The 14140-nt window shown below is 54.5% G+C and overlaps 1 pseudogene; it reads left to right on the top strand.

Moving 5' to 3' along the window:
• Window positions 1–7920: 7920 nt before the first annotated feature.
• LOC121286087 lies at window positions 7921–12309 on the top strand (annotated as a pseudogene).
• The last annotated feature ends 1831 nt before the right edge of the window (window positions 12310–14140 follow it).

The raw sequence follows: 14140 nt of genomic DNA, 5'->3' as shown, positions 1-14140 counted from the left end.
AGAGACATGGTTGAGAGAGGGGCAGGACTGGCACCTCAATATTCCAGGATATGGGGTGTTCAGGCGAGACAGAGAAGGAGGTAAAACAGGAGGGGATATTGCAATATTGATCAAAGAATCAATTACAGCAGTAAGGAAGGATGACATCTTAGAAGGCTCCTCAAATGAAGCCATATGGGTAGAACTTAAAAACTAAAAAGGAGCAATCACATTGCTGGTTGTGTACTATAGGCTCCCAAACAGTCAGAAAGAAATAGAACAGCAGATATGTAGGCAAATTTCAGAGAAGTGTAAGAATAATAGTGGGGGATTTCAACTTCCGCACCATTAACTGGGTTAGTCATAGTGTGATAGGCAGAGAGGGAACAGAATTCTTAAAATGCATCCAGGAGAGCTTTTAAACCAGTATGTAGAAGGTCCTACAAGAAAGGTCCTGGACTTAATTTTAAGGAATGAAGTTGGGCAAGTGGTAGAGGTATCAGTGGGCAAGCATTTTGCAGATAGTGATCATAACTCCGTTAGATTCAAAGTTGTTATGGAAAAGGTTAAGGATGGGCCAGAAATCAGAGTTCTAAATCGGGGGAAGGCCGATTTTAATAAGAGTGGACTTCGAGTAGCTACTTTTAGGTAAATCTGTGTCAGAGCAGTGGGACTCATTTAAGAAGGAAATAGGGAGAGTACAGGGCCAACATATTCCAATAAAGATAAAGGGTGGGACCAACAATCCCTGGGAACCCTGGATGTTGAGGGATATACAGGATTGGATAAAGAGAAAAAGGGAGGCTTACGGCAGATACCGAGGGCTCAAAATAGCGAAAGCCCTGGAAGAGTATAGAATGTGTAGGGGGGAATTTAAAAAGGAAATTAGGAGAGCAAAAAGGGGGCATAAAAAAACATTGGTAGGTAAAATAAAAGAAAATCCAGAGTTATTTTATAAGTACATTAAGAGCAAGAGGATAACGAGGGAAAGAATAGAGCCCATTGAGGACCATAGCAGTAATTTGTGTGTGGAACCGGAAGACGTAGGTAGGGTTCTAAATGAATACTTTGTGTCGGTGTTCACAAGTGAGAGAGACGACGTGGGTATGGAGATCAGGCAGAAGGACTGTGTTATAAATAAAGAAATTAGCATAGAAAGGGAGGAGGTTCTAAGTGGTCTGGCAGGCTTAAAAGTAGCTAAATCTCCAGGCCCGGATGAAATGTTTCCCAGGCTGTTGGGTGAGGCAAGGGAGGAGATAGCAGGGGCGCTGGCAATAATTTTCAATAGCTCTCTGGCCACAGGAGAGGTGCCAGAGGACTGGAGCACAGCCAATGTACTGTTATTCAAGAAGGGAGGAAGGGATAAACCAGGGAACTACAGGCCAGTCAGTCTAACTTCACTGGTGGGGAAACTTTGGAAGCAATTCTGAGGGACAGAATTAATCTTACACTTGGAGAGGCAGGGATTAATCAAGAACAGTCAGCTTGGCTTTGTTAAGGGGAGGTCATGTCTGACCAATTTGTTTGAAGTTTTTGGTGTGTAGATGAGGGCAATGCATTTGACGTAGTCTTTTTGGACTTCAGCAAGGTTTTTGATAAGGTCTCGCGTGGGAGACTAATAATAAAGGTAAGAGCCCATGGGACCCAAGGCAATTTGGCAAATTGGATCCGGAATTGGCTGAGGGATGATGATCGAGGGGTGTTTTTGTGACTGGATGCCTGTGTCTAGTGGGGTTCCACAGGGATCGGTGTTGGGTCCCTTGCTGTTTGTGGTATATATAAATGATTTAGATTTGAATGTAGGAGGGTTGATCAGAAGATTGCGGATGACACGAACATTGGTGGAGTGGTGAATAGTGAGGAGAATAGCCTTAGATTACAGGAGGATATAGACGGGCTGGTCGCATGGGCTGATCAGTGGCAAATGGAATTTAATCCGAATAAGTGTGAAGTGATGCACTTGGGCAGGACAAACAAGGCACGGGAATACACGATGAATGGTAGGACCCTGGGAAGTACCTAGGACCAGAGGGACCTTGGTGTGCATGTCCACCGGTCCCATAAGGTGGCGGGTCAGGTAGATAAAGTGGTTAAGAAGGCATACAGGATACTTGCCTTTATTAGCTGAGACATAGAATATAAGAGCAGGGAGGTTATGCTGGAACTGTATAAAATGCTGGTTAGGCCACAGCTAGAGTATTATGTGGAGTTCTGGAATCCGTATTATAGGAAGGATGTGATTGCACTAGAGTGCAGAGGAGATTTACCAGGATGTTGCTTGAGCTGGAGAGTTTTAGTTATGAGGAGAGATTGGATAGACTGGGGTTATTTTCCCTGGAGCAGAGGAGATTGAGGGGGGACTTGGTTAAGGTGTATAGAATTATGAAGGGCATAGATAGGGTAGACAGGAAGGACCTTTTCCCCTTGGTGGAGGGATCAATAACCAGGGGTCATAGATTTAAAGTAAGGGGCAGGAGGTTTAGAGGGGATGTGAGGAAGAATTTTTTTCACCCAGAGGGTGGTGGGAATCTGGAACTCATTGCTTGAAAGGGTGGTAGAGGTAGAGGCAGAAACCCTCATAACATATAAGAAGTATTTGGATGTGCACTTGCGATGCCATGGCATACAAGGCTATGGGCCTAGAACTGGAAAGTGGGATTAGAGTAGTTAGGTATTTGTTTGACTGGCGCAGACTTGATGGGCTGAAGGGCCTTTTTCTGTGCTGTAGACCTCTATGATTCTATGACTAAATATTCAATAAGAACCATACCCACATCTTCTGCCTATATACCTTTTTGATCTTTTATGGGCCCTACTTTTTCCTTAGTTACCCTCTTACTCTTAATGTATTGATATAACATTTTTAGGTTCTCCTTGATTTTTCTTGTGAATATTCTTTCATGCCTTCTCTTTGCTTTCCTAATTTCCATTTTGATTTCACCCCTCCTCTTTCTATACTGTGCTTGGCTTTTTGTAGTATTGAGTTCTCGGTGTCTAACATAAGCTTTCCTTTTCTGCCCTATTTTGCCCTGTAGGCTCCTTGACATCCTTGGGGCACTTGCTGTGGCTGTCTCACACTTTTTCTTTTTGGGGACATGTTTACTCTGAAACCCTTGAGTCTCCTCTTTGAAAGCCTCCCACTGCTCTGACACCGATTTTACCTTTAAGTAGCTGTTTTCCATCCACTTTTACTCCTTAGCTTAGTAAAATTGGCCTCACCCCAATTTAGAACTTTAACTCCTGTTTTATGTTTGTTCTTTTCAATAATTATCTTAAACTAACTGAATTATGATCACTACCACCAAAATGCTCCCCTGTCATTCGTTCCACCTGCCCAACTTCATTTCCTAATACCAAGTCAAGAATCTCACACTCTTTTGTTGGACTTGCTACATACTGGCCAAAAAGTTCTACTGAATGCATCTCGAGAATTCAGCTTTCTTTATTCTTCTCACAATAAAACAATCCCAGTTAATATTGGGGTAGTTAATATTATTATGCCCTATTTTTGCAATTTTGAGAGATTTGCCAACATATTTGCTCTTCTATCTCCCTCTGACTGTCTGGGGGTCTATAGTACACTCCCAATAATGTGACTTGCCCTCTTTTGTTCCTTAGATCAATCCACATGGCCTCATTTGATGATCCTTCTAACATATCATCCCTCTTCACAGCTATAATTGTTTCTTTGACCAAAATTGTCACCCATCCTTTTTTAACTGCCTCGCTATGTCGTCTGAAACACGTGTAAGCAGGAATGTTGAGCTGCTATTCCTGTCCCTCTTTCAACCATGTTTCTGTAATAGCTATGATATCATACTGCCACGTTTCTATTTATGCCCTCAGCTCGTTTGCTTTATTTGCTACATTCCTTGCATTGAAGTATATACCCTTGAGCACTGCCAAACTCTATTTTTTTTTATTTTCTAATCTTTGTTTCCTCTGCCTTCCAGACTCATCCACTAATTCTCTGCCTTCCAACTAAATCTACCCTCAGGATTAAACCCTCCCCAACAACACTAACAAGGAACTCAATCCCAGTTCAGATGCAGCTTGTCCAACCTGTACAGGTCCCATCTCGCCCAGAGCCGGGGCGAGATGGGACCTATTCCTGTATTCATTTGCACATGGCACGGAGTAATCCGGAGATTACTACTTTTGAGGTCCTGCTTGCTCATTTTTGACCTAGCTCCCTAAATTCTGAATGCAGGACCACATCCCTCTTTCTACCTATGTCATTGGTAATGCTGTGGACCATGACTGCTGGCTGTTTACCCTCCTCCCTCAGACTGCTCTACAGCTGCTGAGTGACATCCTTGACACTGGCACCAGGAAGACAACATGCTATCTTGAAATTATGTTTGCGGCTGCAGAAACACCTGTCTGCTCCCCTAACTATCAAATCACAAATCACCATGGTTCTTCCAGTCTTCTTTGTAACTCCTTGTGCAGCTGAACCACCCATGGTGCTGTGGACTAGGCTCTGGCAGCACTCCCCGGATGAACTATCACTGTCTTCAGTATTCAGAACTGAATACTGGTTGGAGAGCAGGAAGCACTCGGGACTACTGTACCACCTGCCTGGTCCTTTTTGACTACCTGGTGATCACCCATTCCCTCAGTCCCTGCATACTCTGAATCTCTGGAGTGACCATATCTATAAATGTGGTATCCACATAGCTCTCAGCCTCACGGATGCACCACAGTGTCACCAGCTGTTGATCAAGTTCTGAAACCCAGAGCTCAAGCTGTTGCAACTGATGACAGTTCTTGCACAATGATTATCCAGGACATGAGAAGTGTCTTGGAGCTCCCACATTGCAGAGGATGTACATTCTCAAAGTTAGAGCAGCCCTGCCATTCCTTTATGAGTTAACCTTGCTAAAAAAAACCTTACCAATACTAATACATCCTACCAGTAGCGGTACACACTTCTAACTTTGTTTATTTAATTAGTGAATTAGTTAATAATTTACACAGCTAAGGTAATATAGTAGAAACTTGCACTTTCCTAGCTTAGAGACAAGGAAAGAAAAACTCACCAACCACTGGAAACTGCTTTAAAAAAAGGCGTGTGAAGCACATTTTTCCTCCTTGCACTGAATTCCCATGTGAACCAAATTCCCAATCCACACTTCGTCTTAACCTCACTCAGGCATAGTCTCCTGTCTGTGCACCCCTTAACTGTGTCTCATGCTCTGTTTCAACCTTTCTCAATGCCTTTTTGTTTCTTCCTCACTAAGACCTTGATCTGTCATTTTCTGAAGTAAAGCTTGTTATAACCTATGCAGCGTTCTTCATCCTCACACCTTCCTCTCTTAGTTATCTGGGTTGGCTTGGTCTTGCGTGGGATTTCTTTTTGGAATTTTCAGTTTGACCTTCATCTTCATTATAAGTAGGCAGTGATCTGTATTGATGCCTACATCTGGGTAAATGAAGCCACTTTTGATGCTGTTCTCGTACTTCTCATTGATCAACAGAAAACCAATTTGATTTCTGTGACCATCTCCTGGATCTCTCCAGGTACACAGTCTTCTTGGGTGTTATTTGAAGATGAGCAAGTTGTTTTTCCCATAGAACTGTAACAGGCGTTTACCTCGATTGTTCTTTGTTCCTAGTCCATAAGCTCCTACCACATTTCCACAACTCTCGCTGCCAACTTTTGCATTAAATTACATTTGACTAACAAGATGAATCTGCACTTCACATGCTCCAATGCTTTTTGCACCTCCTCATAGAATACTTCAACTTCTTCATCACTAGGATCCTACATGGGCCTTACAGATCTGTGATTAATACAAGAAATGCTGACACTCCTGCTGATTTGAATGTTTTAGCTATTGTAATTCAATCAAAATTGTTAATTATGCAATTACTTAGTAAACAGTAAGTGTTTAAAATGAAAAGTTGCTGAGAAAGCAACACATAAACAAGGAAGTATGTACCGGGAGAGTTGTACTGTCGCCCTTTCTTCTTTGTGATGTTCTTGCACAAATGAAACTGTGGAGGTAAGACAGGACTCTGGGTCCTGTGGTTGCCATGGTGTCTGCCTGTTGGTTGGGTCCACTGCAACCCTACCGGATGCTGACGAGGCTGGGAAAAGGCTCAAGGTTAGTGGATTTTTCTGCACATGGGATGCCTTTGGGGCTTTGAATGACTCCGCAAGCACTGGGTGGAGAGATGGCTGGCTCTCAGCTGTTTTTATAATTTTTGAGTTGACATTCAACCGTCAGCCACTGAAATGAATTTGTCTCCTTAAGGTGATTTTTTATATTTATCTACCTAATATGTTTCATGTCAGTGGAATCACTGAACTAGAATCTTCATGCATTCAGCGTGCCTTTTCCTGCGTTACACCGCTGCTGCCCCCACACCCTGCTCCATTTCCCCCTCCCCTGCTCCATATCACACCTCCCCCCGCATCAGCTCCACCAACCCGTGCTCCATCTCCCCCCTCCCCCTGCTCCATCTCCCCCCCACCCGTGCTCCATCTCCCCCCTCCCCCAGCTCCATCCCCCCCCCTGCTGCTCCATCTCCACTTCCCCTGCTCTATCTCCCCTTCCCCTGCTCCATCTACCCCCACCAATGCTTCACCAGCCCCTTCCCTGCTCTAACGCGCCCGCCTCCTGCTCCAACTCCCACTCTCCTGCGCAATCTCCCCTCCCCCGCTGCATCTCCACCTCCTTCTGATCCATCTCCCCACCCCGCTCCATTTCCCCCTCCCCCTTCTCCATCTCCCCCTCCCCCACTCCATCACCCCCTCCCTCTGCTCCATCTCCCCCTGACCCCCACTCCATCTCCACTTCCTTCTGCTCCATCTCCCCCTCCATCTCCCCCTCCCCATGTTCCATCTCCCCCTCGCCCCCGCTCCATCTCCCCCTCGCCCCCGCTCCATCTCCCCCTGCTTCTGCTCCATCTCCCCCCTCCCCCACTCCATTTCCCCCTCCCACCTGCTCCATCTCCACCTCCTTCTGCTTCATCTCGCCCCAACCCTGCTCCATCTTCCCCCTCCCCGCTCCATCTCCCCCTCCCCGCTCCATCTCCCCCTCCCCGCTCCATCTCCCCCTCCCCGCTCCATCTCCCTCCTCCCCTGCTCCATCTCCCTCCTCCCCTGCTCCATCTCCCCCCTCCCCCACCCCATCTCCCCCACCCCCTGTTCCATCTCCCCCTCCCACCGCTTCATCACCACCTTCTGCTCCATCTCCCCCCTCCCCAGTTCCATCTCCCCCTCCCCAGTTCCATCTCCCCCTCCCCAGTTCCATCTCCCCCTCCCCTGTTCCATCTCCCCCTCCCCTGTTCCATCTCCCACTCCCCTGTTCCATCTCCCACTCCCCCTGTTCCATCTCCCCCTACCCCGCATTCCATCTCCACCTCCTTCAGCTCCATCTCCCCGCTCCCCTGCTACATCTCCCCTCCCCCCGCTCCATCTCCACCTCCTTCTGTTCCATCTCCCCCCTCCCCCGTTCCATCTCCCCCCTCCCCCATTCCATCTCCCCCCTCCCCCTGCGGCTTCTCGCCCCGCCCCTGTTCTATCACCCCTCATTCTGTTCCAACTCCCCCTCCTCCTGCTCCATCTCCCTCTTCCCCTGCTCCATTTCCTCCCTCCCAAGGCTCCATCTTCCCCCCAGCTCCATCTTCCCCTCCACTTCTCCATCACCCCTCCCCTGCTTCATCTCCCCTCTCCTCTCTCCATTTCCACCCTCCCCCGATCCATCTCACCCCACGCAAGCTCCATCTCCCCCTCCTTACTCCATCTCACCCCTCCCCCGCTCCAACTCCACCTCCTTCTTCCCCCTCCCTCTGCTCCATCTCCCCCCTCCCTGCTCCATCTCCACCTCCGTCTGGTCCATCTCCCCCTCACCCCGCTCCATGCCCCACTCACCCCGCTCCATTGCTCCCCTCCCCCGCTCCATCTCCACCTCCTTATGCTCCATCTCTCCCCCTCCCCCTGTTCCATCTCCCCCTCCCACTGCTCCATCTCCCCCTCCCACTGCTCCATCTCCCCCTCCCACTGCTCCATCTCCCCCTCCCCCGACTTCATCTCCCCCTCCTTCTGCACCATCTCTCCCCTCCCCTGCTCCATCTCCCCTTGCCCCCTTCCCATCTCGCCCTGCCCCTTTCCCATCTCTCCCTCCCTCTGCTCCATCTCCCCCTCCCTCTGCTCCATCTCCCCCTCCCTCTGCTCCATCTCTCCCCTCCCCTGCTCCATCTCCCCCTCCCCTGTTCCATCTCCACCTCCTTCTGTTCCATCTCCCCCCCTCCCCTGCTCCATCTCCCCCTTCCCACTCAATCTCCCCCCTCCGCCCCGCTCCATCTCCACCTCCTTCTGTTCCATCTCCCCCCTCCCTTGTTCCATCTCCGCCTCCCAGCTTCATCTCTCCACTCCCCCGGTCCATCTCCACCTCCTTTCGGCCAGCTCCCCCCCTCCCGCTGCTCCATCACCCCCTCCTTCTGCACCATCTCTAACTCCTGCACCAACTCCCCCATCCCGCTCAAACTCCCCCTCCCCTGCTCCATCTCACCACTCCCCCTCCTCCAACTCCCCCTCCCCCTGCTTCATCTCCCCCTCCTTCTGCACCATCTCTCCCCTCCCTGCTCCATCTCCACCTCCGTCTGCTCTATCTCCCCCTCCTCCGCTCCATCTCTCCCCTCCCCCTACTCCATCTCCCCCTCCTTCTGCACCATCTCCCCCACCGCCCCAATCCAGCTCCACCGCCTTCTGCACCATCTCCCCTCCCCTGCTCCACCTCCCACTCATCTTTCCCATCTCCTCTTCCACCCCGCTCCATTTCCACCTCCTTCTGCTCCTCCTCCCCCTGTTCCATCTCCACCTCCTTCTGCTCCACCTCCCCCCACTCCATCTCCCCCCTCCCCCTGCTCCATCTCCCCCCTCCCCCTGCTCCATCTCCCCCCTCCCCCTGCTCCATCTCCCCCCTCCCCCTGCTCCATCTCCCCCCTCCCCCTGCTCCATCTCCACCCTCCACCTGCTCCATCTCCCCCCCTCCCCCTGCTCCATCTCCCCCCGCTCCATCTCCCCCCCTCCCCCTGCTCCATCTCCCCCCCTCCCCCTGCTCCATCTCCCCCCCTCCCACTGCTCCATCTCCCCCCCTCCCCCTGCTCCATCTCCCCCCTCCCCTGCACCATCTCCCCCCTCCCCTGCACCATCTCCCCCCTCCCCTGCACCATCTCCCGCTCCCCCATCTTCACCTCCCCCCCGCTCCATCTCCACCTCCTTCTGCTCCATCTTCCCCCTCCCCATGCTGCAACTGCCCCCTCCCTTCTTCCATATCACCGTCTCCGCTCCATCTCCCCCCTCCCCCTGCGGCATCTCGCCCCGCCCCGTTCTATCACCCCTCATTCTGCTCCAACTCGCCCTCCTCTTGTTCCATCTCCCTCTTCCGCTGCTCCATTTCCTCCCTCACAAGGCTCCATCTTCCCCCCAGCTCCATCTTCCCCTCCACTTCTCCATCACCCCTCCCACTGCTCCATCTCCCCCCTCCCCCGCTCCATCTCCACCCTCCGCCTGCTCCATCTCCCCACCTCCCCCCGCTCCATCTCCCCCCCTCCCCCTGCTCCATCTCCCCCCTCCCCTGCACCATCTCCCCCCTCCCCTGCACCATCTCCCCCCTCCCCTGCACCATCTCCCCCCTCCCCTGCACCATCTCCCCCCTCCCCTGCACCATCTCCCGCTCCCCCATCTTCACCTCCCCCCCGCTCCATCTCCACCTCCTGCTCCATCTTCCCCCTCCCCATGCTGCAACTGCCCCCTCCCTTGTTCCATATCACCATCCCCGCTCCATCTCCCCCCTCCCCCTGCGGCATCTCGCCCCGCCCCGTTCTATCACCCCTCATTCTGCTCCAACTCGCCCTCCTCTTGTTCCATCTTCCTCTTCCGCTGCTCCATTTCCTCCCTCACAAGGCTCCATCTTCCCCCCAGCTCCATCTTCCCCTCCACTTCTCCATCACCCCTCCCCCGCTTCATCTCCCCTCTCCTCTCTGCATTTCTACCCTCCCCCTGATCCATCTCACCCCACGCAAGCTCCATCTCCTGCTCTGCTGCTCCAACACCCCCTCCTCTGCTCTAACTCCTCCTCCTCCTACTCCAACTCCCCCACCTCCTTCTCCAACTCCCCCATCCCGCTCAATCTCCCCCTCCCCAGCTCCATCTCACCACTCCCCCTGCTCCAATTCCCCCTCCTGCTCCATCTTCCCCCTCCTTACTCCATCTCCTCCACCCTGCTCCACCACACCCTCACCCTGCTCCATTGCTCCCGTCACCCCGCTCCATTTCCACCTCCTTATGCTCCATCTCTCCCCCTCCCTCTACTCCATCTCCCCCTCCTCCTGTTCCATCTCCAACTCCTGCTCCATCTCCCTCTCCCCCGTTCCATCTTCACCTCCCCCCTGCTCCATCTCCATCTCCACCTCCTTCTGCTCCATCTCTGCACGCTCCATCTCCCCCTCCCCCTGCTCCAACTCCCCCTCCTCCTGCTCTACCCCCTCCCCTGCTCCATCTCCCCCTCCCCTTCTCCATCTCTCCTGTCCCCTTCTCCATCTCTCCTGTCCCCTTCTCCATCTCTCCTGTCCCCTTCTCCATCTCTCCTGTTCCCTTCTCCATCTCTCCTGTCCCCTTCTCCACCACCCCCTCCCCCACTCCATCTCCACCTCCTTCTGCTCCATCTCTCCCCCTACTCCATCTCCCCCTACCCCTACTCCATCTCCCCCTCCCCCTGCTCCATCTCCCCCTCCTCCTGTTCCATCTCCACCTCCTTCTACTCCATCTCTTCCTCCCCCGCTCCATCTCCACCTCCTTCTGCTCCATCTCCCCCTCCCTCCGCTCCATTTCCCCCTCCCCTTCCCTCTTCCCCCCTCCCGCCGCTCCATCTCCACTACTTTCTGCTCCATATCCCCCTCCCACCACCCCTTCACCCTTCTCCATTGCTCCCCTCCTCACGCTCCATCTCCACCTCCTTCTGCTCCATCTCTCCCCTTCCCCCTACTCCATCTCCCCCTCCCCATGTTCCATCTCCACCTCCCCATTCCATCTTCCCCACCCTGTTCCATCTCCACCACCTTCTGCTCCATCTCCCCCCTCCCCCTGCTCCATCTCCCCCTCCCCCTGTTCCATCTCCCCCTACCCTCGCTCCATCTCCACCTCCTTCTGTTCCATCTCCCCCCTCCCCTGCTCCATCTCCTTGTCCCCGCTCCATCTCCCCCTTCCCCCTGCTACATCTCCACCTCCTTCTGTTCCATCTCCCCCTCCCCTGCACCATGTCCCCCCTGCTCCTGCTCCATCTCCCGCTCCTCCATCTTTCCCTCCGCCACCCCCCGCTCCATCTCCACCTCCTGCTCCATCTTTCCCCTCCCCATGCTCCAACTACACCCTCCCTTGTTCCATATCACCGTACCCACTCCATCTCCCCCCTCCCCCTGCGGCATCTCACCCCGCCCCTGTTCTATCACCCCTCATTCTGCTGCATCTCCCCCTCCCCCTGCTCCATCTCCCCCTCCCCCTTTCCCATCTCCCCCTCCATCCCGCTCCAGCTCCACCTCCTTTCTGCTCCACCCCGCCCCCGCTCCATATCCACCTCCTTCTGTTCCATCTCCCCCCTCCCCTGCTCCATCTCCTCGTCCCCGCTCCATCTTCCCCTTCCTCCTGCTACATCTCCACCTCCTTCTGCTCCACCTCCCCCCTGCTCCATCTCCACCTCCTTCTGTTCCATCTCCCCCCTCCCCTGCTCCATCTCCTCGTCCCCACTCCATCTCCTCCCTCCCCCTGCGGCATCTCACCCCACCCCTGTTCTATCACCCCTCATTCTGCTCCATCTCCCCCTCCCCTGCTCCATCTCCTTGTCCCCGCTCCATCTCCACCTCCTTCTGCTCCATCTCCCGCTCCCCCATCTTCCCCTCCCCCACCCCCCGCTCCATCTCCACCTCCTTCTGCTCCATCTTTCCCCTCCCCATGCTCCAACTACCCCCTCCCTTGTTCCATATCACCGTACCCGCTCCATCTCCCCCCTCCCCCTGCGGCATCTCACCCCGCCCCTGTTCTATCACCCCTCATTCTGCTCCATCTCCCCCTCCCCCTGCTCCATCTCCCCCTCCCCCTTTCCCATCTCCCCCTCCATCCCGCTCCATCTCCACCTCCTTCTGCTCCACCTCTGCCCCGCTCTATCTCCACATCTTTCTGCTCCATCTCCCCCTCCCCTGCTCCATCTCCTCGTCCCCGCTCCATCTCCCCCTTGCCCCTGCTACATCTCCACCTCCTTCTGCTCCATCTCCCCCTCCCCTGCACCATGTTGCCCTGCTCCTGCTCCATCTCCCGCTCCCCCATCTTCCCATCCCCCACCCCCCGCTCCATCTCCACCTCCTTCTGCTCCATCTTTCCCCTCCCCATGCTCCAACTACCCCTTCCCTTGTTCCATATCACCGTCCCCGCTCCATCTTCCCCCCTCCGCCTGCGGCATCTCGCCCCACCCTAGTTCTATCACCCCTCATTCTGCTCCCTCTTCCCCTCCCCTGCTCCATCTCCCCCTCCCCCTTTTCCATCTCCCCCTCTATCCCGCTCCATCTCCACCTCCTTCTGCTCCACCTCCTTCTGCTCCATCTCCCCCCTCCCCCTGCTCCATCTTCCCATTCCCCCTGCTGCATCTCGCCCCACCTTCGTTCTATCACTACTCATTCTGCTTCAACTCCCACTCCTCCTGCTCCATCTCCCTGTTCCCCTACTCCGTTTCCACCCTTCCACTGCTCTATCTTCCCCCCAGCTCCATCTCCCCCTCCCCCACTCCATCTCCCCCTCCCCGCTCCATCTGCCCCAATCCCCAGCTCCATCTCTCCCCTCCCCCTGCTCCATCTCCACCTCCTTTTGCTCCATCTCTCCCCCTCCCCCTGCTCCATCTCCCCCTCCCCCACTCCATCTCCCCCTTGCCCGCTCCATCTGCCCCAATCCCCTGCTCCATCTCTCCCCTCCCCCTGCTCCATCTCCACCTCCTTTTGCTCCATCTCTCCCCCTCCCCCTACTCCATCTCCCTCTCCCCCGTTCCATCTTCACCTCCCCCCTGCTCCATCTCCATCTCCACCTCCTTCTGCTCCATCTCTCCACGCTCCATCTCCCCCTCCCCCTGCTCCATCTCCACCTCCCCCATTCCATCTCCTCCTTCCACTGCATCTCTCCCCACTCCATCTCTCCTTTCCCCTGCTCCATCTCCAACTCCTTCTGCTCCATCTCCCCCACCCCCTGTTCCATCTCCGCCTCTCCCTGCTCCATCTCCACCGCCTTCTGCTCCATCTCCCCCCATCCCTGCTCCATCTTCCCCCTTACACCATCTCTCCGTCCCCGCTCCACCTCCCCGTCCCCCGCTCCACCTCCCCCGTCCCCCGCTCCACCTCCCTCGTCCCCCGCTCCATCTCCCCGACCCCCGCTCCATCTCTCCCCTCCTCTCTCCATCTCCCCCTCCCCATGCTCCATCACTCCCCACCCATGTTCCATCTCCCTCCCCTCTGATCTACCTCCCCCTCCTGCTCCAACTCCCCAATCCCACTCAATCTTCCCCTCCCCTGCTCCATCTCCCCACTATCCCCCTGCTCCAACTCCTGCTCCAACTCCCCCTCCTCCTGCTCCATCTCCCTCTTCCTCTGCTCCATTTCCTCCCTCCCAAGGCTCCATTTTCCCCCCAGCATCTTCCCCTCCACTTCTCCATCACCCCACCCCACTTCATCTCCCGTCTCCTGTCTCCATTTCCACCCTCCCCCTGATCTATCTCACCCCATGCAAGCTCCATCTCCCCCTCCTCTGCTCCAACACCCTTCTTCTGCTCTAACTCCTCCATCCCGCTCAATCTTCACCTCCCCAGCTCCATCTCACCACTCCCCCTGCTCCAACTCCCCCTCCTGCTCCATCTTCCCCCTCCTTACTCCATCTCCACTTACTTCTGCTCCACCTTCCCCCTCCCTCAGCTCCATCTCCCCCCTCCCTGCTCCATCTACACCTCCATCTGGTCCATCTCCCCCTCCCCTGCTCCCTCTCCACCTCTTCTGCTCGATCTCCCCCACCCCCTGTTCCATCTACCCCTCCCCCCGCTTCATCTCCACCACCTTCTGCTCCATCTCCCCCCTCCCCTGCTCCATCTCCCCCTCCCCGTTCCATCTCCCACTCCCC

The sequence above is a fragment of the Carcharodon carcharias genome, chromosome 13, assembly GCF_017639515.1.
Source record: "Carcharodon carcharias isolate sCarCar2 chromosome 13, sCarCar2.pri, whole genome shotgun sequence".
NCBI classification, from domain to species: domain Eukaryota; kingdom Metazoa; phylum Chordata; class Chondrichthyes; order Lamniformes; family Lamnidae; genus Carcharodon; species Carcharodon carcharias.
The sequence above is the reverse complement of the archived record's forward strand: the minus strand, read 5'-3'. Positions and strand labels throughout refer to the sequence as shown.